The sequence below is a fragment of the Mauremys mutica genome, chromosome 14 (genome assembly GCF_020497125.1).
Source record: "Mauremys mutica isolate MM-2020 ecotype Southern chromosome 14, ASM2049712v1, whole genome shotgun sequence".
Taxonomy (NCBI): domain Eukaryota; kingdom Metazoa; phylum Chordata; order Testudines; family Geoemydidae; genus Mauremys; species Mauremys mutica.
In genome coordinates this window covers 40882156-40888400 of record NC_059085.1, presented here as the reverse complement: position 1 = coordinate 40888400, position 6245 = coordinate 40882156, and the positions used below count along the sequence as shown (strand labels likewise).

General features: G+C 47.8%; 1 protein-coding gene across 1 annotated transcript in view; it reads right to left on the bottom strand.

Annotated features, from left to right (window-relative positions):
• The window catches only part of JPH3 (junctophilin 3), a 122230-nt gene that overhangs the window by 46230 nt on the left and 69755 nt on the right, over positions 1 to 6245 (bottom strand). The window lies entirely within an intron of this gene.

Here is a 6245-nt window from a genome sequence, read left to right as displayed (position 1 = left end):
GCCAGCCTTTCAGGGAATAACTGTTAGACAGAGGAAGTGCTAATGGGCATTAATTCACAGCACAGGCAGAATCTATTCCACAAAAGATTGCAGCTTTACAGCCAGGGGAATGGGCAGAGCAGACACAGGGCAAGGGGTGTGTGTGCTTCCTGGATAGACCTGTTGGGTGTACGTCACCAGTTCTCAACCCCTTTCCTCCTCTGATGCTACAGTACAGACCCAAGGGATGTTATCACCTCCTCCCCTGCCCCAAGGATCCTGTCTGCTCAGTCCAGTTCTAATTCCTTGTACATAAATATCATGCCTCTGTCTACAAAGGCTCATCATGAAAAATGCAATGGCTAACACCCTGGCCCAGCTGAGGGACATGCCTCATATGAAGTGTGAACTGCAACTGGAGTGTAATTCTTACAGTAAGAATTGTACCTAAAAATGCAGCTCAGGCTTGCAGTCCACTCTGACTGCACCTCAAGACCTCATCCACATCTCAGTCTTTATCTCTGGCGGCAGGACCATAAGTGGGAGGAACGATGGCTTTGAGTTTGAAGGTGTGGGACCAGGATTAGGAGTTAAAAGGTGTGGGTCTGCCCTGACTCCCTGGGAGACCTAAGGCCAGTCACCTGATCTCCTGCTATGTCAGAGGTGATGTGTAGGGGGGATCTGGGGTTATGTCCCGATTTGCCGCTTAGCTTGTATTGAGCATGCTCAATAACACTGCTGAAGCCAGCTGCCCTCACTCTGCGCCCCACCCCACTATTGGCAGACAAGGATTATCTCTGTCTAGCTGTGCCTCAGTTTTGCTGTCTGTCAAAAAGCCATTCGCTGACAGGGTCAGCGTGAGATCAAGCAAGGAGGGGCCAAGGGAGGGAATGTGCTGGAAGGTTTTACACTAAGAACCTGATTCTCCATGGCCTTATTTCGTTGCTTATGGGTGTGCAAAATTAGGGTTACCAGGTGTCCGGTTTTTTACCAGAATGTCCAGTTGAAAGAGGAACCTAACAGCATCGACCAGATGCCAAAGTCCAGTTGGCTGCAGTAACTGGCCTCCAGCCACTGTGAGGCGGAGGCAGGAAGATCGGCAGCTGTTGCTGGAGCCACATGGAGGAGCTGCTCTCTGCTCAGCTGCTGACGCCTGACAGAGAGCAGTGGCTATCGAGAGGTAGGTGCTGCCGCCTGGAGCGGGGGAATCCTGTCTGCCCCCCCTTCTGCCCCGCCGTGCCCCGATTGCCCCCTCCCCATCCCCTTGCACTGGCGACCGACCCCTGCTGTGCCCTGATTGGGCATGAAACGCTCCCCTATCAGCACGGTCTTCTCATCCCAATGGTAACGTTTGACACCCAAATTGCGACAGGAGGGGGAAGGCTGGGGAGCACCAGGTCTTAAATACAGTTCTGGGTGTGTTTGGGGGGATGCTTGCTTACTTCCGCTCTTGGAAGAGGTGTAATTTGTGAGCCTACACTAAGGCCTGGTCTACACTAGGAGGGGGGGTCGAACTAAGGTACGCAAGTACCTTACGAACTACCTTAGTTCGAACTACTCACCCATCCAGACGCCGCGGGATCGAAGTCCGCGGCTCCCCCGTCGACTCCGCCACCGCCATTCGCGGTGGTGGAGTTCCGGCGTCGACGGGAGCGCGTTCGGAGTTCGATATATCGTGTCTAGATGAGACGCGATATATCGAACTCCGAGAAGTCGAACGCTACCCGCCGACCCGGGCGGGTAGGATAGATGTAGCCTAAGGGCTTGGCTACACTTACAAATTTGCAGCGCTGCAGCAGGGTGTGAAAACACACCCTCTCCAGCGCTGCAAATTGCGGCGCTGCAAAGCGCCAGTGTGGTCAAAGCCCCAGCGCTGGGAGCGCGGCTCCCAGCGCTGTCCGTTATTCCCCACAGGGAGGTGGAGTACGGACAGCGCTGGGAGAGCTCTCTCCCAGTGCTGGCGCTTTGACTACACTTAGCGCTTCAAAGCGCTGCCGCGGCAGCGCTTTGAAGTGCTAGGTGTAGCCACAGCCTAAGTGTATGTCACTGCCTACACCAGTGGAATGTCCTTTCCTCTCTTCCCCCCACCACTTTCATTCCCAGTCTCACTTTTCCTTTTCCTGCCTTAGGGCAGGTCATTTGCTCCACTGTGTTGCTGATCATGTCTCAATGCCTGAAATGGCTCTTCTGGAGGCATCAGTTCCCATCTGTGACCAACTAACGACTCTGATTCAGGTGGGACAGCTTTTCTGGTCTCTATTACAACTGGGCAAAACTTTTCGGCTAAAATTTTTTCAGAAAAATACACAGATTGAGTGACACCAGTCCATTTCACCACAGTGTTTGTTTTGGGGGGGAACCCCCCCACACCTAAAAAAAAGTCTAAATATTTTTATTTTGACATTTTTATGTGAAATATTTCAGGGTGTTTTTTTTTATTCAAAACAACTTTTTTTCAGTGTCTGTCAATTTTATTTTTAAAAAAATTAAAAACATTAAACACTCAAAATTAAAACAAAACATTTTGTTCTGGGTTGAACAAAACATTTCATTCGACTTGAAATGAATTTTTAAATATTTTTTTTGGAACAGCAGCAAAGCAAAAATTCCACTATTCACCCAGCTCTGATCTATACTTCTCTGTAGCTTTTTCCCTGTGTTCTGTCTTCTAGCCACCCTCACCCTCAATGTGTCTTGATTTTTTGGAGGGAGGGAGATGGAGGGGCACTAATTTTGCAGGTTAGTCTCACCTTCCTTACCATTCCCCTGAACCTGCTGGGATGACGTACTGGAGGGAGGGAGGGATTCCACACCACAGGTGAAGAACTGCTGATGTAAGTTACAGGTAGCAGATGCTGTGATGAGGCCAAGATGAATAAAAAATGGGTAAACTAATCTGAACTAAACTCCATATTCCCCCAGATGAGGAATGGGTAAAATGCATTTACCCTTGACTACACTACTGTACTGCCCTCTGCAGGATGAAACAGGTCAGATCTGCTCAGGTGTAGAACAGTTCCCTCTAGCTGCTGAGCAAGTTGAGCTGTTCCTTTAAGACCCTGGGGAGAGAGGCCTGCCTTTTTTTGGAGCCCAGGTATGAATCCTAATATTCCATGGATGCAGTTGGCAGACAAATCCGACTGATGCAAGCTATGCTGTGGGACATTTCTTCAGGATTTTCCTACCAGATGCTGGGCTTCATTCCAGCATCCTGTGCTATCATTAAACAAACAAACAAACAAACAAACAAAAACTGGACACACACATTACCCTTTTTATCTATGCCCTCCTATCTGCTATAATATTTGCTCTGTAAGGGGATGATGATGTGAGGTGGTCATCACCCAAGAAGGAACTCAGCATCTCCTAGGATCAGGCCCTAATTCCTTGGGAAGCTCTGGTCTTCAACTTCAGACTTATCCTGCTTTGGGCACATGCCCGACACTGAAGGGACTGTATGAAATCTATTCCCGAGAGCCTGGATAGCAGAAACTCTATCTAGGCATCTCCTTTAGGAAATCAGAGGAATCCCTGCAGTTAACAATGAGTTTGTTATTTTCCCATCAGGTGTACATTGCTCTGCTAAAACCCATTCTCAACTTCAGTTAGACTTTTTTTTCAGCAGTCTCCTGGCTGTTGCACCAGGGACTGCAATCAGTGATTTCTGAAGGCAGTAATACAGTGCCTGTACTCAGGCGTGAACTATTTACCACAGCAATTAACTAGCTGTGGATAAATTCCAGGTTACCTGCTTGTCATGTAAGTTTGACTCACTTGTTACCTCTGTGCTATTCCCTCCCCACCCCCAGATCAGGCACTTTTCCTAATTAAGAAGAAAAAGCAGCTACTGTGACCCCTGACATGATGTTATTCAAGAGGAAGACACCTGCTCTGGCTCTTTGCAGCCAGAGGAAAAACAGGTGCCATGAATAACAAAGAGGAAGCCTCCCTTTCTGCTGCCGCTGATTTCCCAAGCCCTAGCTCCGTTGACTTACTGGCCTAGTGAATGGGGGGAAGCAGTAGATGTGATAGATCTTTGTTTTAGTATGGCTTCTGACCCGTCCCACATGACGTTCTCATAAGCAAATGAAGGAAATGTGGATCTAGATGAAATTACTATAAGGTGAGTGCACAACTGGTTGAAAGGCTGTACTCAGAGAGTAATTATCAATGGTTCAGTCTCAAACTGGGAAGGCGTATCTAGTAGGGTCCCACATGGGTCAGCCCTGGGTCTGGTACCATACAATGTTTTCATTAATGACTTGGATCCTGGGGTGGAGAGTGTGCTTATAAAATTTGCAGATGACATCAAGCTGGGATGCAAGCACTTTGGAGGACAGGATTAGCATTAAAAATGACCTTGACAAATTAGAAAATTGGTCTGATACCAACAAGATGAAAGTCAGTACAGATAAGTGCAAAGTGTTACACTTTTAGGAAGGAAAACTCAAATGCACAGCTACAAAATGGGGAATAACCAGTAGTGCTGAGACGGATCTGGGGGTTATAGTGGATCACAAATTGAATATGAGTCCACAATATGATACAACTGCGAAAAAGGCTAATACAGTATCCTGCTGGGAGGTGTTAACAGGAGTGCTGTAGGTAAGGCAAAGGAGGTAATTGTCCCACTTTATTCGGCAGTGGTGCGGCCTCAGCTGGAGCACTGTGTCCAATTCTGGATGCCACACTTCAGGTAAGATGTGGACAAATTGAAGAGAGTCCAGAGGAGAGCAACTAACATGATAAAAGATTTAGAAACCCTGATTTATAAGGAAACATTAAAAAACTGGGCATGTTTAGTCTTGAGAAAAGAAAACTAAGGAGGAATCTAAGAACAGTCTTTCAATATGTTAATGGCTGTTATAAAGAGGACTGGGATCAGTTGTTCTCCATGTCCACTGAAGATAGGATAAGAAGTAATGGGCTTAATCTGCAGCAAGGGTTAGATATTAGAAAATGTTCTAACTACCAGAGTAGTTAACCTTTGGAATAGGTTCCCAAGGGAAGTTGTAGAATCCTCAACTTTGGAGGTTTTTAAGAACAAGCTAGACAAACAACTGTCAGGGAAGCTCTAGGTTTACTTGGTCCTCCCACAAGGGGCTGGGCTTGATGACTTCTCAAGGTCCCTTCCAGCCCGACATTTCTATGATTCTATGATAAATTTTCTGTCTAACTTCTGTCCACACCTGGCTGCAATAGTGGAACCCATACCTCTGCTCACAAGGCAAGCTGGTGAGTGGGCCTGGGCAGGCTCCCATCGGCAAGCGTTTGATACGCTGGAACAATTGATAACCGATGCTGCTGTCCTGAAGCACTGCAGCCAGGAGAGCCACTTGCATTCCAGTGTGGTGCGTCAGAGAAAGGACAGGCTTTAGTTCTTGCAGGATCAGCCAGGTGCTTTTCAAATTCAAGATGAGCTGAGTGTGCATGATTAAGCTGTTGTCCCTGCCCCATTCCACAGGCATGCCATGCAAAAAAAGACATGCTTCACCCCTGGGAATTGGCAGTTGTCTTAGACAGGCTCGAGAGGGTGTTGACTGGCCAGGAATGAATACACAGCTCCACTCCTTGATAGAAGGGGTGGGACACCTGCCAGATGTGTGATAATTGCCAGCAGAAAGAGACTGTTTTCCATGAACTGCCCACTTGATCATGGGGAAAGGTGGGAGTGGACTGATTTACCTTCAATGTAAAAAGCAGTACTTGATTACAGTGGATGACTCTTCAAATTTTGGGGAGGTTGATGCCCTGCCTGATACAAGAAGCAAGTCAGTGACTGGTGCACTTTTTGAGATGCGGCATTCTGGACACTGTATTCATCCACAACAGACTCCCATTTGTCTTGGGAGAATTTAATGCATTTGCGTGCAAATAGAGAGTTTGCCCCATCACACCTCCTCTCCAGCATGCCACAGAGTAACAGTAAGGTGGAATCAGCCGTGAAAACAGCTAAGAGACTGTTACACAAGGCTGTGTCTTGTGGTTCAGGCCCCTTGTTAGCATTTTTGGAACACAGGAATATCCCATTAGAGGGGTGCCAAAACTGTCCAGCACAGGCACTGAGGGGATGGAGGACCCCAACCCTGCTACAAGAAAGGGAAAACCTGCTGCAACCAGAAGGATGGAGGCACTGACAAGAGGAGATGGCCAATGATCAGACAAATCCGGCACTAGAAAACCACAGGTCAGTCCAGGGCCAACCGGCCCTCCTGTGAGGATTGGGTGGTGTACGGAGAAGTACGTGTGAAGGAGTTGGGAGCATG